Source organism: Rhinoderma darwinii (assembly GCF_050947455.1).
Source record: "Rhinoderma darwinii isolate aRhiDar2 chromosome 5 unlocalized genomic scaffold, aRhiDar2.hap1 SUPER_5_unloc_25, whole genome shotgun sequence".
Lineage (NCBI taxonomy): Eukaryota > Metazoa > Chordata > Amphibia > Anura > Rhinodermatidae > Rhinoderma > Rhinoderma darwinii.
The window spans coordinates 148,234-161,496 of NW_027461782.1; the positions used below are offsets into that span (position 1 = coordinate 148,234).

A 13,263-nucleotide genomic window follows, 5' to 3' on the forward strand; every position below is an offset into this window, starting at 1 on the left:
GCCTTTATTCACCTCCCGCTTAGTAGCTGTAAATGTGTGTGAGCCTGCAGGGCCCCATGGAATTGCCTAGGAGTAGGCTGAATCAATCGCTGCAAGGGGTGAACAGCAGTATGGGACAGGCTCGGGCAAGGCAAGGGCCGCTCGGGTTATCGCTTCTCGGCCTTTTGGCTAAGATCAAGTGTAGTATCTGTTCTTATCAGTTTAATATCTGATACGTCCCCTATCTGGGGACCATATATTAAATGGATTTTTAGAACAGGGAGATGGAAATAGAGCTTGCTCTGTCCACTCCACGCATTGACCTGGTATTGCAGTATTTCCAGGACCGGTGCACCCTTCCCTTATGTGTTGACTAAAATCAGATTCCAAAAGTGCTATTTGTGTTTGCTATTGTTTTTGTCTTTCTGATGGGATCTCCCCTTTTAATCCCATTATTTCAACACCTGTTGGACAATGCATTTGTACAGTCATGTGTGATAATGAGCTCATTTATTAAATGCAATTAATTAATACATTGCCACCTCTTGTTGTGTGTGTGTCTTCTGTGTTTCTGTGTTTCCGGCATTTCACATTGGAACAGCTCATTCACCTTCCTTGTCTTCTCTCCGCCCTCCCTCCTAGGTAGGTTAAAGAGCTGCACCTGAGCCAGCCACTGATTGATGCAGCACCACAGTCAAATAGCGGAGTGGAGTAGGGGAACAGCAAACAGCCATTAAAGCCGCCCGCCCGCCCGCCCGCCCGCCTGCCTGCCTGCCTGCCTGCCCGCCACAATGGACCTACCTGTGTACACTACATGGATGTGATGGAATGTACTGTCGTCCCTACATTTCAAGAAGAAGTAAGAATTGCAGTTGCAACAAAGCCTTGCTTGCCTACAAAGAGAGCAGCAATTTGGATTTGTTACTATGTTACCTAGAAGAATAACAAACTGTGCAAGGATGGAGGTTGTAGGAGCAAAGAGAAGTTGTCTGTAAAGTTGGTGGATGCTTATTTTCCATTTTGCAGTCCCTTGTCTCCCTCTTGTGGCCTCCTGGAGGCAAATAAATGTGCAAAAAAAAGACAGCCTGGCGGCCGGCTGTTGCAGTGTTGCCCTCTCAGGCAACACTGAGTGACTGACTGAGCCGCACCGTCTTATATAAAGTTCAGACGGAACTTTGCACGTGTCATAGTGGAGCCCTCAGGATTCCAGAGCCAGCTTTCTGACATCATAATGGGGCCTGCCTCAGAGATAAAAGCCTGGGCCCAGGCAGTGTTGGTCAGTGCTGCTCAGCAGGCAGCACCGGACTGGACTGGATTAAAGCTGATACAAGGTGTGAAGGAACAAGGGGTGGCTGTGGGCATGCACTTGCTGCCGCTGCCAGTGTTTATCTGCATGGCAGGAGGGCATTTGGGCGTTGCCAGGAAGGCGTTTTTATGTAGATTCCTCCTCTTTCAGCACTGCATTGTGGTGCAAGCAAAAGAAGCAAATCCTGTGTAGCTTCCTCTCCGGCCTTTATTCACCTCCCGCTTAGTAGCTGTAAATGTGTGTGAGCCTGCAGGGCCCCATGGAATTGCCTAGGAGTAGGCTGAATCAATCGCTGCAAGGGGTGAACAGCAGTATGGGACAGGCTCGGGCAAGGCAAGGGCCGCTCGGGTTATCGCTTCTCGGCCTTTTGGCTAAGATCAAGTGTAGTACCTGCTCAAGCTGAGGTTAGTAATCATCCCTGCCGGTGGTACGTGGGCCATCGTAGGGGGATGACAGAACGCCGAGGTGAGGGCAGGGAACCACAACGGTCATCGCTCTGGTGTACGCATTTGGTTTAAAGGTACCATTTGTAGGTGACCAGGCGACCGCCGGATCGAGGTCATTAGGCCGGGTAGTTTGGAAGCCCGAGTTGCTATGTGCCCCAGGGCTGGTGACCCTGGGGTGCCCTAACTCACTGGGGGTGGGATCCCACTGAGTGAAGGCACACTTGCACGCACTCTCTTTCACGCTATATGAGCACACACCTTTATTCTCCCGGCCTTCTGGCTGGGAGATGAGGAATTTTTTTATACCTGGCGGATGTCCAGGCTGTATCACAGCGCACATCCACTTATTTAATTTTGTTTTTCACTGTGTGTTTGTCACGTTTGTCACAAGGATTTTGGGATGCGGTGCCCTTTTGGGACCCTCCTGAGGTCTAGGGGGAAAATGTGTGGCCTTCTGGTTCCTTTTTCCCCTGCAACCCGGCCTCCCTTCTTCGGAGGGGAGGTGCAACTAGGATGCAGGCTCCTAGGTGGACACTGGGGTGGCAGCCCAGGTAGAAGCCTAGGAGTGTGTTTGGGTCTCCCTAAGCTTCGGCGAGGGGGGACCATCGATCCTTGATCCTCTAGGCCTATGGTTTGGAGGGTCAGGGAATGGTTATGCGGGGCCTCTCTCTTTTAAGAGAAGGGCTGCGATAGACCGCATCCTTGTGCACTTTTTGTGTGGCACCTCTGCACTTTTTATGCACTTGGGTGATAGAAAGCACGACTCGGGCTTTCAATAAAAAAAAAAAATCTGTTCTTATCAGTTTAATATCTGATACGTCCCCTATCTGGGGACCATATATTAAATGGATTTTTAGAACAGGGAGATGGAAATAGAGCTTGCTCTGTCCACTCCACGCATTGACCTGGTATTGCAGTATTTCCAGGACCGGTGCACCCTTCCCTTATGTGTTGACTAAAATCAGATTCCAAAAGTGCTATTTGTGTTTGCTATTGTTTTTGTCTTTCTGATGGGATCTCCCCTTTTAATCCCATTATTTCAACACCTGTTGGACAATGCATTTGTACAGTCATGTGTGATAATGAGCTCATTTATTAAATGCAATTAATTAATACATTGCCACCTCTTGTTGTGTGTGTGTCTTCTGTGTTTCTGTGTTTCCGGCATTTCACATTGGAACAGCTCATTCACCTTCCTTGTCTTCTCTCCGCCCTCCCTCCTAGGTAGGTTAAAGAGCTGCACCTGAGCCAGCCACTGATTGATGCAGCACCACAGTCAAATAGCGGAGTGGAGTAGGGGAACAGCAAACAGCCATTAAAGCCGCCCGCCCGCCCGCCCGCCCGCCTGCCTGCCTGCCTGCCTGCCTGCCCGCCACAATGGACCTACCTGTGTACACTACATGGATGTGATGGAATGTACTGTCGTCCCTACATTTCAAGAAGAAGTAAGAATTGCAGTTGCAACAAAGCCTTGCTTGCCTACAAAGAGAGCAGCAATTTGGATTTGTTACTATGTTACCTAGAAGAATAACAAACTGTGCAAGGATGGAGGTTGTAGGAGCAAAGAGAAGTTGTCTGTAAAGTTGGTGGATGCTTATTTTCCATTTTGCAGTCCCTTGTCTCCCTCTTGTGGCCTCCTGGAGGCAAATAAATGTGCAAAAAAAAGACAGCCTGGCGGCCGGCTGTTGCAGTGTTGCCCTCTCAGGCAACACTGAGTGACTGACTGAGCCGCACCGTCTTATATAAAGTTCAGACGGAACTTTGCACGTGTCATAGTGGAGCCCTCAGGATTCCAGAGCCAGCTTTCTGACATCATAATGGGGCCTGCCTCAGAGATAAAAGCCTGGGCCCAGGCAGTGTTGGTCAGTGCTGCTCAGCAGGCAGCACCGGACTGGACTGGATTAAAGCTGATACAAGGTGTGAAGGAACAAGGGGTGGCTGTGGGCATGCACTTGCTGCCGCTGCCAGTGTTTATCTGCATGGCAGGAGGGCATTTGGGCGTTGCCAGGAAGGCGTTTTTATGTAGATTCCTCCTCTTTCAGCACTGCATTGTGGTGCAAGCAAAAGAAGCAAATCCTGTGTAGCTTCCTCTCCGGCCTTTATTCACCTCCCGCTTAGTAGCTGTAAATGTGTGTGAGCCTGCAGGGCCCCATGGAATTGCCTAGGAGTAGGCTGAATCAATCGCTGCAAGGGGTGAACAGCAGTATGGGACAGGCTCGGGCAAGGCAAGGGCCGCTCGGGTTATCGCTTCTCGGCCTTTTGGCTAAGATCAAGTGTAGTATCTGTTCTTATCAGTTTAATATCTGATACGTCCCCTATCTGGGGACCATATATTAAATGGATTTTTAGAACAGGGAGATGGAAATAGAGCTTGCTCTGTCCACTCCACGCATTGACCTGGTATTGCAGTATTTCCAGGACCGGTGCACCCTTCCCTTATGTGTTGACTAAAATCAGATTCCAAAAGTGCTATTTGTGTTTGCTATTGTTTTTGTCTTTCTGATGGGATCTCCCCTTTTAATCCCATTATTTCAACACCTGTTGGACAATGCATTTGTACAGTCATGTGTGATAATGAGCTCATTTATTAAATGCAATTAATTAATACATTGCCACCTCTTGTTGTGTGTGTGTCTTCTGTGTTTCTGTGTTTCCGGCATTTCACATTGGAACAGCTCATTCACCTTCCTTGTCTTCTCTCCGCCCTCCCTCCTAGGTAGGTTAAAGAGCTGCACCTGAGCCAGCCACTGATTGATGCAGCACCACAGTCAAATAGCGGAGTGGAGTAGGGGAACAGCAAACAGCCATTAAAGCCGCCCGCCCGCCCGCCCGCCCGCCTGCCTGCCTGCCTGCCTGCCTGCCCGCCACAATGGACCTACCTGTGTACACTACATGGATGTGATGGAATGTACTGTCGTCCCTACATTTCAAGAAGAAGTAAGAATTGCAGTTGCAACAAAGCCTTGCTTGCCTACAAAGAGAGCAGCAATTTGGATTTGTTACTATGTTACCTAGAAGAATAACAAACTGTGCAAGGATGGAGGTTGTAGGAGCAAAGAGAAGTTGTCTGTAAAGTTGGTGGATGCTTATTTTCCATTTTGCAGTCCCTTGTCTCCCTCTTGTGGCCTCCTGGAGGCAAATAAATGTGCAAAAAAAAGACAGCCTGGCGGCCGGCTGTTGCAGTGTTGCCCTCTCAGGCAACACTGAGTGACTGACTGAGCCGCACCGTCTTATATAAAGTTCAGACGGAACTTTGCACGTGTCATAGTGGAGCCCTCAGGATTCCAGAGCCAGCTTTCTGACATCATAATGGGGCCTGCCTCAGAGATAAAAGCCTGGGCCCAGGCAGTGTTGGTCAGTGCTGCTCAGCAGGCAGCACCGGACTGGACTGGATTAAAGCTGATACAAGGTGTGAAGGAACAAGGGGTGGCTGTGGGCATGCACTTGCTGCCGCTGCCAGTGTTTATCTGCATGGCAGGAGGGCATTTGGGCGTTGCCAGGAAGGCGTTTTTATGTAGATTCCTCCTCTTTCAGCACTGCATTGTGGTGCAAGCAAAAGAAGCAAATCCTGTGTAGCTTCCTCTCCGGCCTTTATTCACCTCCCGCTTAGTAGCTGTAAATGTGTGTGAGCCTGCAGGGCCCCATGGAATTGCCTAGGAGTAGGCTGAATCAATCGCTGCAAGGGGTGAACAGCAGTATGGGACAGGCTCGGGCAAGGCAAGGGCCGCTCGGGTTATCGCTTCTCGGCCTTTTGGCTAAGATCAAGTGTAGTATCTGTTCTTATCAGTTTAATATCTGATACGTCCCCTATCTGGGGACCATATATTAAATGGATTTTTAGAACAGGGAGATGGAAATAGAGCTTGCTCTGTCCACTCCACGCATTGACCTGGTATTGCAGTATTTCCAGGACCGGTGCACCCTTCCCTTATGTGTTGACTAAAATCAGATTCCAAAAGTGCTATTTGTGTTTGCTATTGTTTTTGTCTTTCTGATGGGATCTCCCCTTTTAATCCCATTATTTCAACACCTGTTGGACAATGCATTTGTACAGTCATGTGTGATAATGAGCTCATTTATTAAATGCAATTAATTAATACATTGCCACCTCTTGTTGTGTGTGTGTCTTCTGTGTTTCTGTGTTTCCGGCATTTCACATTGGAACAGCTCATTCACCTTCCTTGTCTTCTCTCCGCCCTCCCTCCTAGGTAGGTTAAAGAGCTGCACCTGAGCCAGCCACTGATTGATGCAGCACCACAGTCAAATAGCGGAGTGGAGTAGGGGAACAGCAAACAGCCATTAAAGCCGCCCGCCCGCCCGCCCGCCCGCCTGCCTGCCTGCCTGCCTGCCTGCCCGCCACAATGGACCTACCTGTGTACACTACATGGATGTGATGGAATGTACTGTCGTCCCTACATTTCAAGAAGAAGTAAGAATTGCAGTTGCAACAAAGCCTTGCTTGCCTACAAAGAGAGCAGCAATTTGGATTTGTTACTATGTTACCTAGAAGAATAACAAACTGTGCAAGGATGGAGGTTGTAGGAGCAAAGAGAAGTTGTCTGTAAAGTTGGTGGATGCTTATTTTCCATTTTGCAGTCCCTTGTCTCCCTCTTGTGGCCTCCTGGAGGCAAATAAATGTGCAAAAAAAAGACAGCCTGGCGGCCGGCTGTTGCAGTGTTGCCCTCTCAGGCAACACTGAGTGACTGACTGAGCCGCACCGTCTTATATAAAGTTCAGACGGAACTTTGCACGTGTCATAGTGGAGCCCTCAGGATTCCAGAGCCAGCTTTCTGACATCATAATGGGGCCTGCCTCAGAGATAAAAGCCTGGGCCCAGGCAGTGTTGGTCAGTGCTGCTCAGCAGGCAGCACCGGACTGGACTGGATTAAAGCTGATACAAGGTGTGAAGGAACAAGGGGTGGCTGTGGGCATGCACTTGCTGCCGCTGCCAGTGTTTATCTGCATGGCAGGAGGGCATTTGGGCGTTGCCAGGAAGGCGTTTTTATGTAGATTCCTCCTCTTTCAGCACTGCATTGTGGTGCAAGCAAAAGAAGCAAATCCTGTGTAGCTTCCTCTCCGGCCTTTATTCACCTCCCGCTTAGTAGCTGTAAATGTGTGTGAGCCTGCAGGGCCCCATGGAATTGCCTAGGAGTAGGCTGAATCAATCGCTGCAAGGGGTGAACAGCAGTATGGGACAGGCTCGGGCAAGGCAAGGGCCGCTCGGGTTATCGCTTCTCGGCCTTTTGGCTAAGATCAAGTGTAGTATCTGTTCTTATCAGTTTAATATCTGATACGTCCCCTATCTGGGGACCATATATTAAATGGATTTTTAGAACAGGGAGATGGAAATAGAGCTTGCTCTGTCCACTCCACGCATTGACCTGGTATTGCAGTATTTCCAGGACCGGTGCACCCTTCCCTTATGTGTTGACTAAAATCAGATTCCAAAAGTGCTATTTGTGTTTGCTATTGTTTTTGTCTTTCTGATGGGATCTCCCCTTTTAATCCCATTATTTCAACACCTGTTGGACAATGCATTTGTACAGTCATGTGTGATAATGAGCTCATTTATTAAATGCAATTAATTAATACATTGCCACCTCTTGTTGTGTGTGTGTCTTCTGTGTTTCTGTGTTTCCGGCATTTCACATTGGAACAGCTCATTCACCTTCCTTGTCTTCTCTCCGCCCTCCCTCCTAGGTAGGTTAAAGAGCTGCACCTGAGCCAGCCACTGATTGATGCAGCACCACAGTCAAATAGCGGAGTGGAGTAGGGGAACAGCAAACAGCCATTAAAGCCGCCCGCCCGCCCGCCCGCCCGCCTGCCTGCCTGCCTGCCTGCCCGCCACAATGGACCTACCTGTGTACACTACATGGATGTGATGGAATGTACTGTCGTCCCTACATTTCAAGAAGAAGTAAGAATTGCAGTTGCAACAAAGCCTTGCTTGCCTACAAAGAGAGCAGCAATTTGGATTTGTTACTATGTTACCTAGAAGAATAACAAACTGTGCAAGGATGGAGGTTGTAGGAGCAAAGAGAAGTTGTCTGTAAAGTTGGTGGATGCTTATTTTCCATTTTGCAGTCCCTTGTCTCCCTCTTGTGGCCTCCTGGAGGCAAATAAATGTGCAAAAAAAAGACAGCCTGGCGGCCGGCTGTTGCAGTGTTGCCCTCTCAGGCAACACTGAGTGACTGACTGAGCCGCACCGTCTTATATAAAGTTCAGACGGAACTTTGCACGTGTCATAGTGGAGCCCTCAGGATTCCAGAGCCAGCTTTCTGACATCATAATGGGGCCTGCCTCAGAGATAAAAGCCTGGGCCCAGGCAGTGTTGGTCAGTGCTGCTCAGCAGGCAGCACCGGACTGGACTGGATTAAAGCTGATACAAGGTGTGAAGGAACAAGGGGTGGCTGTGGGCATGCACTTGCTGCCGCTGCCAGTGTTTATCTGCATGGCAGGAGGGCATTTGGGCGTTGCCAGGAAGGCGTTTTTATGTAGATTCCTCCTCTTTCAGCACTGCATTGTGGTGCAAGCAAAAGAAGCAAATCCTGTGTAGCTTCCTCTCCGGCCTTTATTCACCTCCCGCTTAGTAGCTGTAAATGTGTGTGAGCCTGCAGGGCCCCATGGAATTGCCTAGGAGTAGGCTGAATCAATCGCTGCAAGGGGTGAACAGCAGTATGGGACAGGCTCGGGCAAGGCAAGGGCCGCTCGGGTTATCGCTTCTCGGCCTTTTGGCTAAGATCAAGTGTAGTATCTGTTCTTATCAGTTTAATATCTGATACGTCCCCTATCTGGGGACCATATATTAAATGGATTTTTAGAACAGGGAGATGGAAATAGAGCTTGCTCTGTCCACTCCACGCATTGACCTGGTATTGCAGTATTTCCAGGACCGGTGCACCCTTCCCTTATGTGTTGACTAAAATCAGATTCCAAAAGTGCTATTTGTGTTTGCTATTGTTTTTGTCTTTCTGATGGGATCTCCCCTTTTAATCCCATTATTTCAACACCTGTTGGACAATGCATTTGTACAGTCATGTGTGATAATGAGCTCATTTATTAAATGCAATTAATTAATACATTGCCACCTCTTGTTGTGTGTGTGTCTTCTGTGTTTCTGTGTTTCCGGCATTTCACATTGGAACAGCTCATTCACCTTCCTTGTCTTCTCTCCGCCCTCCCTCCTAGGTAGGTTAAAGAGCTGCACCTGAGCCAGCCACTGATTGATGCAGCACCACAGTCAAATAGCGGAGTGGAGTAGGGGAACAGCAAACAGCCATTAAAGCCGCCCGCCCGCCCGCCCGCCCGCCTGCCTGCCTGCCTGCCTGCCTGCCCGCCACAATGGACCTACCTGTGTACACTACATGGATGTGATGGAATGTACTGTCGTCCCTACATTTCAAGAAGAAGTAAGAATTGCAGTTGCAACAAAGCCTTGCTTGCCTACAAAGAGAGCAGCAATTTGGATTTGTTACTATGTTACCTAGAAGAATAACAAACTGTGCAAGGATGGAGGTTGTAGGAGCAAAGAGAAGTTGTCTGTAAAGTTGGTGGATGCTTATTTTCCATTTTGCAGTCCCTTGTCTCCCTCTTGTGGCCTCCTGGAGGCAAATAAATGTGCAAAAAAAAGACAGCCTGGCGGCCGGCTGTTGCAGTGTTGCCCTCTCAGGCAACACTGAGTGACTGACTGAGCCGCACCGTCTTATATAAAGTTCAGACGGAACTTTGCACGTGTCATAGTGGAGCCCTCAGGATTCCAGAGCCAGCTTTCTGACATCATAATGGGGCCTGCCTCAGAGATAAAAGCCTGGGCCCAGGCAGTGTTGGTCAGTGCTGCTCAGCAGGCAGCACCGGACTGGACTGGATTAAAGCTGATACAAGGTGTGAAGGAACAAGGGGTGGCTGTGGGCATGCACTTGCTGCCGCTGCCAGTGTTTATCTGCATGGCAGGAGGGCATTTGGGCGTTGCCAGGAAGGCGTTTTTATGTAGATTCCTCCTCTTTCAGCACTGCATTGTGGTGCAAGCAAAAGAAGCAAATCCTGTGTAGCTTCCTCTCCGGCCTTTATTCACCTCCCGCTTAGTAGCTGTAAATGTGTGTGAGCCTGCAGGGCCCCATGGAATTGCCTAGGAGTAGGCTGAATCAATCGCTGCAAGGGGTGAACAGCAGTATGGGACAGGCTCGGGCAAGGCAAGGGCCGCTCGGGTTATCGCTTCTCGGCCTTTTGGCTAAGATCAAGTGTAGTATCTGTTCTTATCAGTTTAATATCTGATACGTCCCCTATCTGGGGACCATATATTAAATGGATTTTTAGAACAGGGAGATGGAAATAGAGCTTGCTCTGTCCACTCCACGCATTGACCTGGTATTGCAGTATTTCCAGGACCGGTGCACCCTTCCCTTATGTGTTGACTAAAATCAGATTCCAAAAGTGCTATTTGTGTTTGCTATTGTTTTTGTCTTTCTGATGGGATCTCCCCTTTTAATCCCATTATTTCAACACCTGTTGGACAATGCATTTGTACAGTCATGTGTGATAATGAGCTCATTTATTAAATGCAATTAATTAATACATTGCCACCTCTTGTTGTGTGTGTGTCTTCTGTGTTTCTGTGTTTCCGGCATTTCACATTGGAACAGCTCATTCACCTTCCTTGTCTTCTCTCCGCCCTCCCTCCTAGGTAGGTTAAAGAGCTGCACCTGAGCCAGCCACTGATTGATGCAGCACCACAGTCAAATAGCGGAGTGGAGTAGGGGAACAGCAAACAGCCATTAAAGCCGCCCGCCCGCCCGCCCGCCCGCCTGCCTGCCTGCCTGCCTGCCTGCCCGCCACAATGGACCTACCTGTGTACACTACATGGATGTGATGGAATGTACTGTCGTCCCTACATTTCAAGAAGAAGTAAGAATTGCAGTTGCAACAAAGCCTTGCTTGCCTACAAAGAGAGCAGCAATTTGGATTTGTTACTATGTTACCTAGAAGAATAACAAACTGTGCAAGGATGGAGGTTGTAGGAGCAAAGAGAAGTTGTCTGTAAAGTTGGTGGATGCTTATTTTCCATTTTGCAGTCCCTTGTCTCCCTCTTGTGGCCTCCTGGAGGCAAATAAATGTGCAAAAAAAAGACAGCCTGGCGGCCGGCTGTTGCAGTGTTGCCCTCTCAGGCAACACTGAGTGACTGACTGAGCCGCACCGTCTTATATAAAGTTCAGACGGAACTTTGCACGTGTCATAGTGGAGCCCTCAGGATTCCAGAGCCAGCTTTCTGACATCATAATGGGGCCTGCCTCAGAGATAAAAGCCTGGGCCCAGGCAGTGTTGGTCAGTGCTGCTCAGCAGGCAGCACCGGACTGGACTGGATTAAAGCTGATACAAGGTGTGAAGGAACAAGGGGTGGCTGTGGGCATGCACTTGCTGCCGCTGCCAGTGTTTATCTGCATGGCAGGAGGGCATTTGGGCGTTGCCAGGAAGGCGTTTTTATGTAGATTCCTCCTCTTTCAGCACTGCATTGTGGTGCAAGCAAAAGAAGCAAATCCTGTGTAGCTTCCTCTCCGGCCTTTATTCACCTCCCGCTTAGTAGCTGTAAATGTGTGTGAGCCTGCAGGGCCCCATGGAATTGCCTAGGAGTAGGCTGAATCAATCGCTGCAAGGGGTGAACAGCAGTATGGGACAGGCTCGGGCAAGGCAAGGGCCGCTCGGGTTATCGCTTCTCGGCCTTTTGGCTAAGATCAAGTGTAGTATCTGTTCTTATCAGTTTAATATCTGATACGTCCCCTATCTGGGGACCATATATTAAATGGATTTTTAGAACAGGGAGATGGAAATAGAGCTTGCTCTGTCCACTCCACGCATTGACCTGGTATTGCAGTATTTCCAGGACCGGTGCACCCTTCCCTTATGTGTTGACTAAAATCAGATTCCAAAAGTGCTATTTGTGTTTGCTATTGTTTTTGTCTTTCTGATGGGATCTCCCCTTTTAATCCCATTATTTCAACACCTGTTGGACAATGCATTTGTACAGTCATGTGTGATAATGAGCTCATTTATTAAATGCAATTAATTAATACATTGCCACCTCTTGTTGTGTGTGTGTCTTCTGTGTTTCTGTGTTTCCGGCATTTCACATTGGAACAGCTCATTCACCTTCCTTGTCTTCTCTCCGCCCTCCCTCCTAGGTAGGTTAAAGAGCTGCACCTGAGCCAGCCACTGATTGATGCAGCACCACAGTCAAATAGCGGAGTGGAGTAGGGGAACAGCAAACAGCCATTAAAGCCGCCCGCCCGCCCGCCCGCCCGCCCGCCTGCCTGCCTGCCTGCCTGCCCGCCACAATGGACCTACCTGTGTACACTACATGGATGTGATGGAATGTACTGTCGTCCCTACATTTCAAGAAGAAGTAAGAATTGCAGTTGCAACAAAGCCTTGCTTGCCTACAAAGAGAGCAGCAATTTGGATTTGTTACTATGTTACCTAGAAGAATAACAAACTGTGCAAGGATGGAGGTTGTAGGAGCAAAGAGAAGTTGTCTGTAAAGTTGGTGGATGCTTATTTTCCATTTTGCAGTCCCTTGTCTCCCTCTTGTGGCCTCCTGGAGGCAAATAAATGTGCAAAAAAAAGACAGCCTGGCGGCCGGCTGTTGCAGTGTTGCCCTCTCAGGCAACACTGAGTGACTGACTGAGCCGCACCGTCTTATATAAAGTTCAGACGGAACTTTGCACGTGTCATAGTGGAGCCCTCAGGATTCCAGAGCCAGCTTTCTGACATCATAATGGGGCCTGCCTCAGAGATAAAAGCCTGGGCCCAGGCAGTGTTGGTCAGTGCTGCTCAGCAGGCAGCACCGGACTGGACTGGATTAAAGCTGATACAAGGTGTGAAGGAACAAGGGGTGGCTGTGGGCATGCACTTGCTGCCGCTGCCAGTGTTTATCTGCATGGCAGGAGGGCATTTGGGCGTTGCCAGGAAGGCGTTTTTATGTAGATTCCTCCTCTTTCAGCACTGCATTGTGGTGCAAGCAAAAGAAGCAAATCCTGTGTAGCTTCCTCTCCGGCCTTTATTCACCTCCCGCTTAGTAGCTGTAAATGTGTGTGAGCCTGCAGGGCCCCATGGAATTGCCTAGGAGTAGGCTGAATCAATCGCTGCAAGGGGTGAACAGCAGTATGGGACAGGCTCGGGCAAGGCAAGGGCCGCTCGGGTTATCGCTTCTCGGCCTTTTGGCTAAGATCAAGTGTAGTATCTGTTCTTATCAGTTTAATATCTGATACGTCCCCTATCTGGGGACCATATATTAAATGGATTTTTAGAACAGGGAGATGGAAATAGAGCTTGCTCTGTCCACTCCACGCATTGACCTGGTATTGCAGTATTTCCAGGACCGGTGCACCCTTCCCTTATGTGTTGACTAAAATCAGATTCCAAAAGTGCTATTTGTGTTTGCTATTGTTTTTGTCTTTCTGATGGGATCTCCCCTTTTAATCCCATTATTTCAACACCTGTTGGACAATGCATTTGTACAGTCATGTGTGATAATGAGCTCAT

The 13,263-nt window shown here is 48.9% G+C and overlaps 8 non-coding genes and 2 pseudogenes across 8 annotated transcripts; all 10 read left to right on the top strand.

Annotated features, from left to right (window-relative positions):
* Nucleotides 1-148: 148 nt before the first annotated feature.
* On the top strand, nt 149-339 carry LOC142688087 (U2 spliceosomal RNA). Its single transcript, XR_012857247.1, has one exon. It is a non-coding gene; the product is annotated as a U2 spliceosomal RNA (small nuclear RNA).
* Nucleotides 340-1,636: 1,297 nt separating this feature from the next.
* Nucleotides 1,637-1,706, top strand: LOC142688407 (U2 spliceosomal RNA; annotated as a pseudogene).
* A 788-nt stretch (nt 1,707-2,494) lies between these two features.
* On the top strand, nt 2,495-2,673 carry LOC142688375 (U2 spliceosomal RNA; annotated as a pseudogene).
* A 1,301-nt stretch (nt 2,674-3,974) lies between these two features.
* Nucleotides 3,975-4,165, top strand: LOC142688089 (U2 spliceosomal RNA). Its single transcript, XR_012857249.1, has one exon. It is a non-coding gene; the product is annotated as a U2 spliceosomal RNA (small nuclear RNA).
* A 1,301-nt stretch (nt 4,166-5,466) lies between these two features.
* Nucleotides 5,467-5,657, top strand: LOC142688090 (U2 spliceosomal RNA). The gene has a single exon (XR_012857250.1). It is a non-coding gene; the product is annotated as a U2 spliceosomal RNA (small nuclear RNA).
* A 1,301-nt stretch (nt 5,658-6,958) lies between these two features.
* LOC142688091 (U2 spliceosomal RNA) lies at nt 6,959-7,149 on the top strand. Its single transcript, XR_012857251.1, has one exon. It is a non-coding gene; the product is annotated as a U2 spliceosomal RNA (small nuclear RNA).
* Nucleotides 7,150-8,446: 1,297 nt separating this feature from the next.
* LOC142688092 (U2 spliceosomal RNA) lies at nt 8,447-8,637 on the top strand. Its single transcript, XR_012857252.1, has one exon. It is a non-coding gene; the product is annotated as a U2 spliceosomal RNA (small nuclear RNA).
* Nucleotides 8,638-9,938: 1,301 nt separating this feature from the next.
* Nucleotides 9,939-10,129, top strand: LOC142688093 (U2 spliceosomal RNA). Its single transcript, XR_012857253.1, has one exon. It is a non-coding gene; the product is annotated as a U2 spliceosomal RNA (small nuclear RNA).
* A 1,301-nt stretch (nt 10,130-11,430) lies between these two features.
* On the top strand, nt 11,431-11,621 carry LOC142688094 (U2 spliceosomal RNA). The gene has a single exon (XR_012857254.1). It is a non-coding gene; the product is annotated as a U2 spliceosomal RNA (small nuclear RNA).
* Nucleotides 11,622-12,922: 1,301 nt separating this feature from the next.
* LOC142688095 (U2 spliceosomal RNA) lies at nt 12,923-13,113 on the top strand. The gene has a single exon (XR_012857255.1). It is a non-coding gene; the product is annotated as a U2 spliceosomal RNA (small nuclear RNA).
* The last annotated feature ends 150 nt before the right edge of the window (nt 13,114-13,263 follow it).